This window comes from Phyllostomus hastatus, unplaced genomic scaffold (assembly GCF_019186645.2).
Source record: "Phyllostomus hastatus isolate PE091 unplaced genomic scaffold, TTU_PhHast_1.1 phas_contig_1, whole genome shotgun sequence".
Lineage (NCBI taxonomy): Eukaryota > Metazoa > Chordata > Mammalia > Chiroptera > Phyllostomidae > Phyllostomus > Phyllostomus hastatus.
The window spans coordinates 39,280,751-39,297,234 of NW_025333498.1; the positions used below are offsets into that span (position 1 = coordinate 39,280,751).

Sequence of the window (16,484 nt, forward strand, 5' to 3'; positions counted from 1 at the left end):
ATAACCTATTAGTAATAAGAGTTCAGAAACATTGCCAGAATGAAGATCAAATTTTAAAAGAGTGGCATTTTTGTATATCAACCATATAGATCAAGAAAATGTTTTTAATTGAATATTTAAAATATTAATGTCTACTTCAGGAACATCATGCACAAAATCAAAATGTTGAAAGAAGAGAAGCAGAAATGTTTTAATATCTCAAATTGACAAATGAATATCTGATATATACAACAAACTCTTAAAAAACATTAACTGAGAGATAAGAATGAATATGAAAAAATGTTAACAACCAATTTCAGAAGTGGGAAGCCAAAAGGGGAACAACAAAATAAAGAGATGCTCAAACTCATTAGTGATGAGGCTAATTCATATTAAAACACTGAGCTATAAAATTATACACATTAGACTGAAAATGTGTATAAGCTATGAGAAAGCTAGACAATGCAGGGGTAGGTGGCAATGAAGGGTTACTGCTGGGGAAAGTGTGGATGGAAGTATTTATCCGGTAGAGCATCTAGCAGCACGTGGTTATATTAAGTATAAACATATATCCTATTATCCAGCAATTCTGATCTTTGGTATACATCCTAAAGAAATCCTCACAAAATTCCACAAAAGGACAAGTGTGAGGATGTTCAACAGACATTGCTTGTTGTAATAAGAAATTGGAAGCAACCAGCATGGCTGTCACTGGTAAATATGGATAGTTAAAACATGGTAGCTACAAATCATGGAATACTATGCAGCAGTCAGAAGCAATGTAAACACAACTACATACATAAATAATAAAATCTAAGGTTAGATAATATAAAACTGTAGGAACCAGAATGAGATACAGAACACAATACTATCTATACATATTAAAATCTGATGTATACAAACGGAGGAGGGGCAGGGTACAGACATAGTAATGACAAGCTCATCCATGACATAACTGCTGAGGGTGAGAGATGGGCACATGGAGGTTCAAAATATTATTTTCCCTTTTCTTTTATATTTATTTGAACATTTCCATTAAAAATTAAAATACATGTATATAATACGATACCCATCTTAAGAAAATATTACATGCAAACCAAAGAGAACAGTGAAGTAGATATTATTTTAGACCATTACATGAGAATGGCTGTCTATGGGTTGAGGTCAGGAGCATGGGAGTGAAAATGAGAATAAATGAAAATACATAAATAAATAAAATGAGTGCTTTGCATGGATCAGTGATGACAATGTGCCATGTACTGAGGAGTGTGATTTACTCTGTTCTCTCTACAAAGGTCCAATAAATAGAAATGATTCCTTTTTCTTTTCCTTAGTCACAAGATTCTGTTTTAGACTGTGGAGATGAAGAAACTATAAAAATAACTGTCTAATTATTATAATTCAGGAAACAATTGAATAGCTGTTCCAAGTAACCAACTCACCATACATAACTGTACAAATGAATTAAAAATAAGTAGTATTTATATAATTTATATTTTCAAGAGAAGTCATTTCTGACAATAATGGTCATCACAGAAAACTAGCAAAATCACTATGCTGCTAACTACAAATTAAAATGAACAGATTCTTAGTTTTTGCATTCCAAAAGAATAAAGAAACAGAACAAAAGAAATTCCCCTACCAGAGGCTCTACAAACTGTTTTATTTAGCTCACACAGTAGCAAAAGTAGATTTTTTCACTGGCAAAATTTTATGCTGATATTGAAAAATTAGGACTTTTCAAAAATCTGTATCTCTGGTTTCTTCTGAAATAAATCATAAGAAATGATTTTTACTGGTCTTTTATTTCCACGTAGAAAAGGATTCTAGAGCTGAATAGAAGTGGCCCATTTAAAGGTCACATTTACAGGTTCCATTACACCCACCTGACACGCAACATTATTTATAATTTGTAACCGTCATAATCTCAGAATTTTACCAAAATGTATTAAAAAATTTGGTTAGTAATGTAAGCACATAATCACCAGAGGAATAAATAGAACATGCTAAGTGGAAGGATATGGTAGGTCAAAACAAATTCTGGAGGATTCAAGAAATAATGAAGAGAAGTTTCGTATTCAGAGGTAACACTGTGAGTATCTGAAACTATGACAGGGTTCTTAGAGCTGTTAAAGGACAAGTGCTTATCATGGTTAAAGAACAGATTAATGAATACATTAAAAAGGAAGTGTGGTGGATGGTAGTTTTTGTTTAATTATTTTTGCAAGTTAAATGCTACAGACTGAGTTGTGCTCACAGAGTTGATGGAAGCTACTTCTCCACTCTTCTTAACTGATTTGCTCTCTTCCACAATAATATATCAATTTTATCAACAGCCTGTGGTAAATAAAATCCGATACTTTCTGTCAAGATGGTATTATGGCATAAAAATTTGTGTCTGAATATGAATGAATGTGGTAGGGAGATCCCTTAGACAGGGCCAGTGATAAAAAGTAAGCAAGTTCAGCAAGTCGAATTACAATCTGGCAACCTTAACCATTTAAATGAGATTATTTATGAGGCTATAGTTGTTACTTACCTTGAGTGTCTGTCTTTTAAAGATATTGTCTGTAAACCATGTAACTTTCAATATCTACTTCCCATACGCAGAAACTGGTATTCTCAAAAAGCATCTAAAAGAGAAATATAAGAAAATATTATAAATTTAAGGTTAAAAATACGGTTTCATTTACTTAAATGTAAAAGCAGGTCTTGAAATTCTTTATGACTTTGTTTAATAAGTCTGGGCAAAGGGAGGTGTGTATCAAAGGATGTGTTTTACGTAACTGAACTATAAAAATGATGAGATTTTCACATTAGAAGAATCAGAAAGTTGTGTGGAACACATATTTTGATCCATGTCATAAACCTCAGCACTTTCTACAGTACTAATTTTATGGGGTTGCCTTGGCCCTATGAACATTTTTTAAAATAAAATTTTATAAACATATTGATGCTGATATCCTATATGCATATAGCCACACTCTAGAAAATATTTTGCTTGTTCAAAATAGATAATTAAAAAGAATTCTCGATTATATTTGAGTTGCCTATAAATGCCAAAATCATAAAAATAAACTAGTTAAATATATCTGTTCCCATGAAAAGGTCAAAATTTTATTTCCCTTATCAATCAAACTGCCCAATCAGTACTTTATACCAACCTAAGTGAAGCTTAGTAGAGATCTTTGAAGAGAAATTGCCTCTAAAAGAGAATTTAAATTACCCAGAGAAAATATTCTTTGCTGAAAGAACTTGATTTTAATTTTCTTTGATTATTTTTTAAATGAGTCACAGAAAAGTAGGTAGGGAAAACAGGATTTGGATGCTATAGAGTCATACCTTTAGTATGTGTTTTGAATACTATGGATTCCCAAACCAAATATTAGTAGTTTTGGATTAGCAACATCATTGTTCTTTTTGGTCATTTGGGTAGTTGCCTCTTTCCCAGTTTCAGCTGCACATCAAAACCACTTGAAACTGTTTAACATACATTTATAAAGACTCAGCCTATTCCTTTGATGTTTTGATTTAATTGTTATATTGTGGGGTCTAGGCCCAGGTATTTTTAAAAAGTATTAAGGAATATTTGTTTTTCAGGTAAGAAATAATCTCACTGCAACTATTTGCCTTAGACTATACAGATTAACTATTAAGGCACTAACTTAAAAAAATACTGTCTACAGAGTTCTATGAAAATTATTGAGATAATTGCTGATCTGACTATTAAATATTTAAAATGACTTTAACTCATCACACACACACACACACGCACACACACACACACACACCCATCTCTACAACTGTGTACTATCTTAGATGACACAAATCCACACACGACATAAATGGTAGTAGCAGTGAATTCCAAACTATAGTGCACTTACAGACCAAAGGTTTTACTTTGAAATGTAAATTCCTAGGTAACATTTCCAGAGCTTATGATTCGGAGAACGAGGCTAAGGCCACAGGCTCTCTATTTTTAAATCATCTCTGATGATTACAATGCAAAGGTCTACAGTTCCTGTAGAACAGTGCTCTAAGTGTTTATGAACACCGACTACCAACTGACCTTCATTATTAACATTTATAGAAATACTTCTTGAGTTTTATTTCTAAAATTATATTTCTAATATTAAAAGAAAATCCTGAGACTCACTCGGTAAGAAATAACTTTAAACATAAAGTAAGAAGTTTGGCAATAAATCAATGTAGATAAGCTAAAATAATGTTTATGGATTATATATTTTGTAAGTTTTGGCATCCTCCTAAGTAAACTGTGCAGGTAATCAATAAAATACTTGTGACAAAACAAAACAGAACAAAACAAAAACAACTAATTATATTTCACAATAAAAATTTAACCTAGAACCTCATACATAACTAGTACCATTCATTCAATGACTCAGAATTAAAATTTTTTGTCCCTAACTTAGTGGGAGGGAAAAAGCTCTGTAGCATCATTTTCTGTTTAAATACAAAGACAACATTTTTAAAAAGAGAAAGTGTCAAATCATTTCCCTCAAGAACACACACATATAAACTTACTAAAAATAACATTAAATAGGCTGTTAGCATTTTAGTTTTGAAAATTCTTATAAACAGGTCCAGAAATACTTTACAGTAAAAATAATATATTCAGATACACATACTCTTTAGATTCTTTATAAAAAAGAAAATTCTAATAAACAGAAGTAAATATCTGAGTCTTTGCTATACGTAATAAGAATGTTGATCTTAATAACTACTAAACCTTTAAAGACACCTGTACTTATTTTCTTTTACCTACCTAGTTTAACCAGGTAGTTTAAAGTCAACCTTCGGTTCATGACTACAGCTGATTCTTTCCCCAGGCCTAGTGCTGCTTAGTAGCTGGTGAACAGTCCTGGGCTTCCCAAATGTCTTCACAAACAGGGAGCTATGCACCTCTGAAATCTACAAGATGGGGTGCATATCTGCCTCTTGGTGTGCAGCTATGAAATGAATTCCCAATGTCTTTCGTCAAAACTCTTGATCTACTATCTGATCCCAGCTGCATTTTGTTGTTTATCTCTCATCTCTTGGTCAACCAAAACTGCTTCTTCCTAAAAGGAAATTTCCATCAATGTGACACTAAAAGCTCTCTTTCTCTCCTGATTTTCTACACTAATTATTGTAAATTACTTAGCTAATTAATCAGGCATTTGCTTATGGTCCTGTATTTCTATCTTTTGCCATTATTTAAAATTTGGCATGTTTGTTTCATTCCCTATATTAAATATACTACATTATAATTTTCCAGCAATTCCTAGCCTAAAAGCATGTGATTTGACTTGTTGGTATTTCTAGTGACTGAGTATAGTGTTTTACAGTGATTGGGCAAGCGACCCAGCTTTTCCCTTTTAGTATACTCTATTTCTATGAATGATTTAAAAATTGTAATCTTCATGAACATTCCCATCTCTTCTGAGGACTACCACAGCTAACTCTTTTCATGTCTCATAATCGAGGTACATAATTTGGGATAACAGAGTAATGGTGTATTAGTTACCATTATTAATGACAGCTAACCTAACAAGAAGCACTTTTTCTCCCAATAAATTGGGCTCTTTAAATACATTTAACACAAAGTTGCAGAAAACCTGGTTTAGTGTTTCCTTAGGAAAACTACATATTTTAGTAAGAACCAATAATTGTAAACCACACAATATTCCACATCCCAAGAGAATTCACTCTATGTATGTTATTTTTTAAAGATTTTTATTTATTTATTTTTAGAGAGATAGGAAGGGAGGGGGAGAGAGAGGGAGAGAAACATCGATATGCCAGAGAAATATCGACTGGTAGTCTCCCACACTCTCCCAACCAGGAACCTAGACCACTTGCAAGGCATAGGCCCTGACTGGGAATCCAACCAATGACCCTTTCGTTTGCCATATAATGCCCATCCCACTGTGCCACACCAGTTAGGACTATGTCTATTACTTTTAATGATTAAACATACAAACCTCTAGATAATAGACATTGCTAAGTATCTTCAACATTTGTTATATTAAGTTGCTAAGGCTTCCTCCTTGTTTTTAAATATACAAATATGAACTAACATTTACTGAATGTTAAATTCTAAGTAGCATTAATTTCATTCTCACAATCCTAAGAAGTGCTATTTTCATCTGCATTTTACAGATGAGGAAGTTGAGGAACAGAGTGATTAACCTGCCCAAGGTTTTACAGACTTGGGTTTCAAATTCATGCAGTCTACAATTAACTATAGTAATTGAAGAATGCCCCATCCATTAAAATGAAATCTCCAGTACCCTGGAAGCCTTACCTAATGTATCTTCATATACATTTCTGCCTTAAACCCTCCACCCTTTTGGAAGGTTTATCAGGTTTTCCACTGAAAGGAGAATGCCAGGGTGGGCCACTTTCAATTCTCAACATCACAAAAAGATGATTTGTAAGGCCTCATTTAGCTCTCTCTATTTCATTATTTCTATACATTTCTGTGCATAATAGGGCATCTGAGAGACTAAAGGTTTACCTTACAAACCTCAGTCCTGTTTCTGAGTAGAATGTTCTATAAGCCTATTCTAATAAAAATCTTTTAAGGTGGTTCAATATTGGGATACAAAATTTATGATTTCACCTTTTTTCATTTTTTTAAAAAATGAAAGACTATGCTTTCTTATAAATATTACTGCACTCCTAATTTTAAAATATGGCAGTTTTTATAGGAAGAAAACCTATTTTCTATTTTCCTGACCTATAGAAAGTATATCCAAACCTAAACTTTTACAGGTGATTGTTTTCATAGCATTAACAGTATGCAATTTCCCTCCTTTCCTCTTCTTCCTTCTTTCTTTCCCCCTCCTTTTCTTCCTCCCTCCCTCCCTCCCTTTTTGAGCAAAGCAATACAAATCCTTAGTACTCCCTCAGTTACCTCAGGCTCTGTCAGAAGGAAGGCAAGAGTCCTTGGCTTAGCCATACCCCAGACTTGCTATGCAAAGAGCTGGGAGGTAGTGAGATGAGAAGAAGTTATTTGAACAACCCATGAGACCCCTAGGAGCAATGACTTTGCCTTGTTGAGCAGTATGCAACTTCATAGCCCTCAAGAGCTCATTCATTCTGATCTGATAGGTGACTTTAAAAAAAATTTAATTCACAGCTCTGACTGGTGTGGCTCAGTGGGCTGGGTATTGTCCTGCAAACCAAAAGGTCACTGGTTCGATCGCCAGTTAGGGCACATGGCTGGGTTGTGAGCCAGGTCTCTGGCTGGGGGATTGCGAGGGGCAACTGATCGGTATTGCTCTGGCACACTGATGTTTCTCTTTCTTTCTCCCTCCCTTCCCTTCTCTCTAGAAATAAATAAAATCATAAAAAATTCTAATTTTCAAATTTCATATATGGTTGAATGCAAACAGATCATAGTGAGAAAATACAGAATAAAAATAAAACCTCATAAAGTATTTTATTTCAACAGATAACAAATACTCAAAGAATTAAAAATATTTTCAGCCTTTGCTTGCTTCTGTATTTTATTTTTTAAAATACAATTCTTTTTAAAAGTATTTAAAAATATTTTATTTATTTTTTTTAGACAGAGGGGAAGGGAGGAAGAATGAGTGGGAGAGAAACATCAATGTGTGGTTTCCTCTTGCATGCCCCCAACTGGGACCTGACCTGGCCCGCAACCCAGACTTGTGCCCCGAGTGTGAAATGAACTGGCAACTCTTGGTTTGCAGGCTGGCACTTAATCCACTGAGCCACACCAGCCAGGGCCTATGATTGCTTTTTTAAAGATTCCAAGTTTCTCCAGAATACTAAGAGGTCCAATTATGGAATCCATTGAAGATTTGTCTTCTCAACTGTTTTATTACAGAAAATAATGTTAACCTGAACTTATTTAAGCCAGTGCTTAGTACCAGTTAGGACCATTATTAGTTTTATTCCAGATGACTCCTTTAGTGGACCTTGTATAACTTTTATTTATGGTTTTAGTGCAATTATTCTATTTATTTATTAGTTTCTCTTTTTCTTCTTAAAGCAAGCCTTATTTGTTGCAACACTGGTTTGGTGTTAACAAACATCTTCAGCTTTTTCTTGTCTGAGAAGATCCTTATTTCTCCTTTGATCTTAAATGATAGCCTTTCTGGGTAAAGTAGTCTTGGTTCTACATCCTTGCTTTTCATTACCTTGAATATTTCATGTCACTCCCTTCCGGCCTGAAATGTTTCCGTTGAGAAATCAGATGACAGTCTAATTGGTGCTCCACTTTATGTAACTACCTGCTTTCTCTTGAAGCGTTTAGGATTCTCTCCTTGTCTCTAAGCCCTGCTGTTTTAATTATGATGTTTCTTGGTGTAGTCCTCTTTGTGTCCAGTTTGTTTGGGACTCTCTGACTTTCCTGGACTTGTGTGTCCTCTTCCTTCATTAGGTTAGGAAAGTTTTCAGTCAAATTTCTTCAAATAGGTTCTTCAAATTTCTTCAAATTTCAGCCTATTTCTTCAAATAGGTTCTTGATCCCTTGTTCACTATCTTTTCCTTGTGGTATTCCCATGATGCAGACATTGTTATGCTTCATGTTCTCAAGGTCTCTTCACTCTCTTCATTTTTTAAAGTTTTTTCTTTTTGCTGCTCTGCTTCAGTGTTTTTTTCTACCTTGTCTTCCAAACCATTGATTCAATCCTTTGCTTCTTCTAACCTACTGTTTATTCCTTCCAGTGTATTATTTATTTCAGATATTGCATTCTGTATTTCTGACTGGTCATTTTTTATGGTTTCTATGTCTTTTTTCATCTTTTGAGTATCTTTATAATCATTATGTTGAACTCTGTATCTAATAGATTGCTTGCCTCCATTTCATCTAGTTTTTCTGCAAAATTCTTTTGTTCTTTTATTTGGAGCCTGTTTCTTTGTTTTCCCATTTTGCTTGCCTCTTCGTGTTTGTTTCTATGTATTAGGTTGAGCTGCAAAGACTCTGGTACAGGCTTATGACAAACCCTATTTGTGACTGGCCCTGAGCAACCTGTTTGGAGTTATCAGTGATCCACAGCATGTGGTTCCCTCTGTTGGGCCTGACTATATACAGAAAGAACCAGGCTGTGCACCAAGGCTGGCGATAACCAACAATGGGCCCAGGGGAGGGTCAACTATAGTCTCTGAGCTCCCAGAGATCTGCCTCTGTAGCAGGCTTTCTCTTAGGCTAAAGAGTGAAAGTCTTCCAGCTGCACTCCTCAGCAGTAGGGCTTAAGCTCCACAGGGTGGGGCAGAGTAATTTCTGCAGGTGGGGCTATTGCCTCCCCTAAAACTGTTGCCACTTGGAGGCAGTGCTTTGACTGAGAAAGATGGACTCTGCAGTATGGGGAATGACTCAGCACAGGGATCCTGGTGGCTGACAGTTCGGTTTTCTCCCCAGAGCCACCACCTCCACTCTTCTCAAGCATCTCTAGTCCACTCTGCTCTTCCTCTGTTGGAGCCCAGGGTAAATGGCCACAAATGGAATTTTTTGGGTGGGCCCTTTGAGAGAGAGGCTCTCGTAAGTCTCCAGCCATCTCTCCCTGGCAGATAGAAACCCCACTGCTTTTCACAGATATGTGTTATTTGGGTTCCTTTCCTGGTTCTGGTGCTATAGGCTGGGGAGCCCAGATTGGGGTTTAGACACCACACTTCCCAGGAGGAATACCCCCCAGGCACTGAAATATCCCTCCAGGACTTCAGCTGCCACTTGGGAGAACCAACTAGCCCTCTCGGACCTTCTCTGCATTTCCAACCAGTCTCACTGATGTGGGTATCTTCCATCTGTCTGTGGTTATAAGGCTTCTCTCCAGCAGTTGGTTATTCAGGATGATTTTTCTACAATTTAGTTGTAATTCCAGATTGGTGCTGGGAATTGGTTCATGTAGCTTTACTCACTCCTCTGCCATCTTGTTTATAAGTGGCTTATTTATTTACTTATTTATTTCAGTAAACAGCATAACAGTCCTTTACTGTGTATGCCTAAGTTGATTTCAAATACAAAACACCAGTGGTAATTCTAAATCTGTCAAACACATTAAGTTTTGTCTTTAGACCTCTTGAAATTTGTTCAGATGATCTAGTTCAGTAAAAAACTATTTTTAAAGTCCAAAGCACCTGAAGTTCTCTCTATGAAAGTTGAAAATTACCAAGCTGTTCAAGGTATTAATAATAAAATTATGTATTTTCATCAGGGAAAGAAAAAGAAGCGATCCTTTCTTTCTTACTTTTTTCTCTACCAGTATTCTCTAAAAATGTCCATCTGACATGGACAAGGTATCTCTTCAACTGTAATAAGTAATCCATTTGGTTCTGATAGACCACCTTAATTATATGTTATTTGGAGAATACCAGTGAGTGATTTTGGGTACACTAATTAACAAACACCTTAAGAGCTGACCTTTTTGGAAACAAAAATTAAGTACAATATTTTGCCAAACATAGTACAAAAATATTATTGACATTCTGGCAATAATAAATTCTACCTTACTCTTCTTATCCAATATAGGTCCTGTTGATACAGAATTAATGAGCTATTTGGGTTGGAACCCAGTAAATGGACTGGCAATTAATTTATTATTTTAATTCTATATAATCTTTACCAACATCAAAAATAAGGTTCTTGAAAAACAACTATGGATTGAGAACTCAAGGAAAAATGAATATACTGTAGAGAAAAAAACAGGACTGGATGACTGAAATCATGTGAATATGAAGGTTTATATTAATAGGTTTATATACAATAAAACAATTTTTTAAAATAAAAATTTCCATTTATCCTTCCATGAACTAGAATCTTTCAAGGACTTTCTCTAGGCACTGTATAGAAATACACTGTAAAACTATTTTATACAGTTTTATTATATTTTATAAAGCTATTTTACCTTTGAAAATAATAAATATTTGAACAACCTTGCTTGCTACCTCACTTCAAATGCTGGCATTGTTAGAAGTTTATGACTAGGGTGATGTAGATGTTACCTTCCTCTTATTTCCTCAGGTTCTGCCTCTTGCCTTTCTGAAGTTTGACTTGGTAGTCTCTTACACATTTCTAGTGGTGTACTCTCTCCTTCATCTTTTTTCATGGCTTTATTTTAAAAAAAATCACTACCATTGACATTGCCTCCATTTTCTTTTTTGAAACATCATATTCCTCTTTTGCTCATTACTCTCAACAACATGAATTGCCTAAATTTCCAAAATGCTAAAAATAAACTATTTTTCAATGCTAGAAAGTTCCGAGGAGGAAACAGAAGGGAAGAGAAGCAAAGTAACAGTGACAAGTAATGTTGGTTTTACTGATCAGGATTATGTTAGAAGCATAGATGGAATTCCTGGAAAAAAGGGGGGATTCAACGAAGTAAGTGCAACATCAGAGGTTACGCTTACCTCCCCTCTGAAACATGGTAACCTTAAAAGTCCCTTCCAAGTCCATGATTCTATAACTTTATAATTAGGAATCAAAAGAAATTTTATGAGCAAGCAAGAGAAGAATGCTTTGAAAAAAAAGCATTCACAAGTCAAATACCAAAGTTGTATTGCCTTACTTTGGAGGCAGACAACAGAAATTCACAAACATTAAACAGGATATTATTAATTTTAAAAAGAATTCTAAACCAATATGGCAAAATACAGATATAAGATGTACCAGGAATTTATTATACAACACATTTAAATAACCCCCAGGTTAAAACAAACAAAACACTGTAAGTTGATAGTGGGCCAACATAAAGAATACAACAAAAACCTTGGGACTGATGATGAAATTCATGCCACCAAATAAGAAATTGCAAAAGAAATGGAATTTAGTCCAACAAAAAAAAAGTTTCTGCTGTTGATGAGCCAGAAAATAGGTCAAGGACCCTGTATGCTCGTGTGTGTGTGTGTGTGTGTGTGTGTGTGTGTGTGTGTGAGAGAGAGAGAGAGAGAGAGAGAGAGAAAGATACTACTGTTTTTGTGCACAAAAATTAGGAGGTCTTAAAGAAGTTTCATATATTTTGAAGCATTTTAATGATGCTATGATACAGTTTTTGGGCATTTGATATGTAAGACACTGGTATCCCAAAGAAACACACTATGATAAAGACAGACTTCATGAAGCGATCATGAATCTGCATCAATGCTTACAAAAAAATCCAGGTCTGGAATATGAACCATAATGCTTCACTTACATGGTAGTAACCAAGATAATAGGTCTAAAAGTGATTTCATTGTATTGAGCTGAACAAATTACTAGATGTTGTAGGAGCTTAAACAAGAAAATACAAAATCAGAACTCAGAAAAACTCATTTTAAAAGATGTTCTCGATATAAAAACAAAAGGAAATCAATAAGCTATGGTAGACTCATTAATCATTATTAAGACTAATTTTAGAAAAAAACTAACAAAAATATACTTAAATTAACTTATAGAAAATGTTTAAATAAATACAATTGTAAAGACTGTATATACAGACTAAACATGGCTTTTTGGAAGATATTTTAAAAATAAACAGGTTCAAAATACAGCTATGTATTATTAAAATCAACATATAAACTACTTACAGGGAAATATCAAATTTATGCTATAAAATTTTAAGATGTTCTATGATATGTAAACACCTTCTTTTCAATGTTTATGGCATTAATGATGTAAAGCTTTACTTTTTTATACAATGTATACTTCAGTCAAAATGACTTTTCAAATGATCAAACAAAAAAAAATAAAATTAAAACAAACCCCCCAAAATGAAGAGTCCTTCTTAATGAAAATAAATCCTCAAAGTTTATCCTAAGCTTAGGGAAAAGATGATTGACAATAAAGCAACAAGGACTTGCATCTTAGGACAATATGAAAAAGTTATAAAGGGAAAAAATGGAGACAAAACAGAAAAATGAACGTTTTCTACATAACCAAACTAAATTCTACCATAATGTCCAATAAAAACAAAAAGATAGCAGGGAGAGGTATCAGAAGTTTGTGCAAGGTGGTGGAGAAAACCTCGTATGTCCACACATTTAAAGAATAAAAAGACAAGCAGAGAAAATGCAAATGAGCACACAGAAGAATAGGAATATTCTCTTTAGTGATGTCCAAAAAGGATATTAATGTGCCCAAAGTATCAAGCTCCAGCATTTGAGGAAAACACAAGGCTCAGACTTTCTGTTGATTTTCAGTGCAGGCACTCACAACAGTAAAAGAAACTATTTTACATGAGGAAGTCTGTGAGCCAGCAGTAATGCCTGACTTTACGATGTCTGGAAATTGCTATCTTCTACCAAAAGCAAACAGTATTTCAAATCCTACCAAAAATAGCTCAATACTATGCTAACCTGCCAAATAATGCAGTTTTGTTAGAGAAAGTAGCACATTGATAGAAGACTAAAATCCTTATAAACAGAAAAAGATGTCTGAATTATACAAACTACTTCCAGGAGAAAACCAAGATGGGGTCATTACTGACTCGGTGAAACCGAGTGAAGAGATGAAAAAGTGAAATCCGAACATGAGCAAGTGCAACCAAGGAGTTTTTGAGTCATTCCTGTTTGTTAGAAATTTTTCAGGTTTAGACGACTGTCCTGTCAAATTTTGTTTTAGAAAAATAAATGGGGTATCATTTTAGATCTTTCAAAGGTGACAAATCTAAAGCTATACATACAAAATGTACAGTATTTCCAGAAAATTGCTCCATCTTCTGTTTATAATGAACTGAAATGACTATGCAGAAAATTACTGAAATGTTTAAACGAAAACGTTATAGGATATTTGCTCTATACGAGTCATATAAGTCTTAATACCACGTATCACTTATAGGTTCAAATGCTACTTAATATTAATAAAATAGTAAATGTTTTCTATATTGCTGGCATTTATAATGCTACAATTTTTCTGACTGTTCCTCAGCACTGAGAATATAGCTGCACATACCACTGCAGATACAGATAAAATAAAAAGTACCTTATGTAAATATATATAACACAAACTTTAACTCAATAGAAACTGCAAATCAATACATGAAAGTAAAACTTAGTTTGGTGGGTTCATGGTCAGCAAAATTAAATATAAAATATTGTAAAATACATATGGATTGGATGGTTGCAACACAAAGCAACTGAAGCAAAAAATAAAATGAAATATTCTGTGTATTCATATAGAAAATAATAAAAATTACCTCAAAGCAATCAATATGCTGGCAATAAATGCCTCTCCACCAAGAATTACATATAGTTTGAACTAAAAGCATTATAGAATTAACATATTCATTTAATTCCATGAAATAGTTCAATAGAATACCCCCAAACTATTCAATGCTTAAAACCTGTATTTCAAATAAAATTTCTACCACACAGAAAAGGTGAAAGTAAAATGAGTATTATCAGTGATTTCTGTTGCTCCCAGATGAAGAGAAATGATGAAAAGATTAAGATTAAAATGAAATTAAGAGATTAGGTTTTCAGCAAATTTGAACATATATTATGTAGATTATCAGGTAAAACTCAGCAATGTTTTATTCTTCTATGCATAGAGAAGTTGTAACAAGATGAATGTTATAAATGATAGAAAATTTACATTTAGAATAAAGGCAAACCAACAGAGTCCTTTATGGTATTTACAACAACTTAATATTTTTGGCCAAAGAATGTATGGTGCAAGATTCCCCTACCAAATTATTATAAGATTATAAGATTTAAAAAATAATTTACTGCAAATAAAGGCAGTTTATATTAACTGGAAATGGATCAATTCATCAACCAATCAGTGTAAATGGAAAAGGACAAGATATTTATGTAATAATTGTTTGGCAGAAATCTCAAGGAAGGAAGTGTCAATTATGCCTGACCCTAAAATGTGTCAAAAACCACCCTCCAAACAAAAATTAACACACTATTTAAAATTCTATATACCTAACTATAACATCAGTACATCATAATGACCTGTTTTGATGTATCTAATCTTTGGTCAGAATGAACACTGTGGCTACACCAGCAGTTAAAGTACTAAAGAGTAGAAGTCTTCCATACTTGTTGGAAAATGGCCACTGCTCCAACCTCTCCAAATGACCCCTTCTCTAGGGCCCTTCTCCCCAATGAGAATTCTCCAGGTTCTAACCCCTAATGAGATAACATCTGGCAGCACAAGGGGCCTCCCAGACCCTGGCATCCACTCAGATTGGTTGGTACCTGTGCCATACCGATTATTACACATTTTGAACCTCTCCTCTGCAAGACAGGGAGAGTAGCAGAAGCTTTGAGTCAGACTATATTACAGCAACAATACTAGCTGGATAAATCACCAGATATTGCTGAAATTACAACTTTTAAAAAATGGAGCATTTTTTTTTACATTTAGCCTTTTTAACATTTAACATTTACTTATTATAAAGTCAATCAAAGAACACACTTGATAAACATTTGAAACTGGGATTAACAGATAACATCTGCAGTGTTAATAACAATATGAATGTTAAGAAATTTGAATCTGAGGTGCACGGACTTTCTAAAATACTCATACAGAATTCTGGGGTTCTATGAAACACAATTTGACAAACACTGTTTCAGCATGAAGCTCTTCTCACAAAGCAGGCTTTTCTTAGTGTTAACTATCCAAAGGCTGCTAAAGATGTCACATTCTTTGATGTCACATTCCCTATGTCTGTTGTATAGATGATATCATACTTTTTGAGAAGGTTTAGATTTCCCTGAGGGGTTTTATATCCACATCTACTCGATGAAAAATTTTCCCTCTAGGACCATCAAATTCTTCTTTGCCAACTCTTCCTCTTCTAGGTTGTGTTGCCTCAATGCCCAGGGACATTCACTGTTAATATAAATGAAGTTATTGATAGCTACCTATAGGGCTGATTGTGGATTACTCAAAATGACAGAAAGTGTTTATTAGCAGATGGAAACAGTTAATACTACATGGAAAACTAAGCAAAAACTACAGTCCCTTTACTCACAAATGGGGCATGTTTCTAGCATTTCATTTTTGAAGTAGACCAGTAATTAGAATGCATTTCCCCCCAAATAATCATTATATAAAGGCAGCTGTATATGTCAACAATTTATATTTTCCCATTTTATCTATTGCATAATGTTTCCATGCATGAAAAAAAATTAAGCACTCATATATGCTGGCACTATTTTAAGAATTTTATATTTAAGTTACTTAGTCCTCAAACAACCTTATTGGATAGTATCGCCTATCATGCCCACTTAAAAAAATGAGGAGTTCAGGGCGAAGAGGTGAAGTCATACGCTCTAGATAGGTGGTATTAGCTAGAAGTGGCATAGCCAGCCTCAGACCCTGGTATTTTGGCTCAAGGGCCTTTGTTCCTAATTACTATGCTATATTGTCTTTGGAGTTATTTGAAATCATAAAACATATAAAGGTTTATAGAAATCAAAACACTGAGAAAAAAAATACATAGTAGTTCCTCAACTTGTGATATAAACAAAGCTGTTCAAACTGAGGAAAAGTAGAAAGAAGTATACTGAATTTATTTTGCATGCTGGTGGCTGAAGGAAATGCA

General features: G+C 34.1%; 1 protein-coding gene across 4 annotated transcripts in view; it reads right to left on the reverse strand.

Moving 5' to 3' along the window:
- MBD5 (methyl-CpG binding domain protein 5) overlaps nt 1–16,484 on the reverse strand; it is a 471,857-nt gene that overhangs the window by 303,826 nt on the left and 151,547 nt on the right. For all 4 annotated transcript variants that reach the window (XM_045831183.1, XM_045831164.1, XM_045831211.1 and 1 more), the window contains one exon: nt 2,519–2,612. The gene's annotated coding sequence lies outside the window, so the exon portion shown is untranslated. The remainder of the gene's footprint in view (nt 1–2,518; nt 2,613–16,484) is intronic.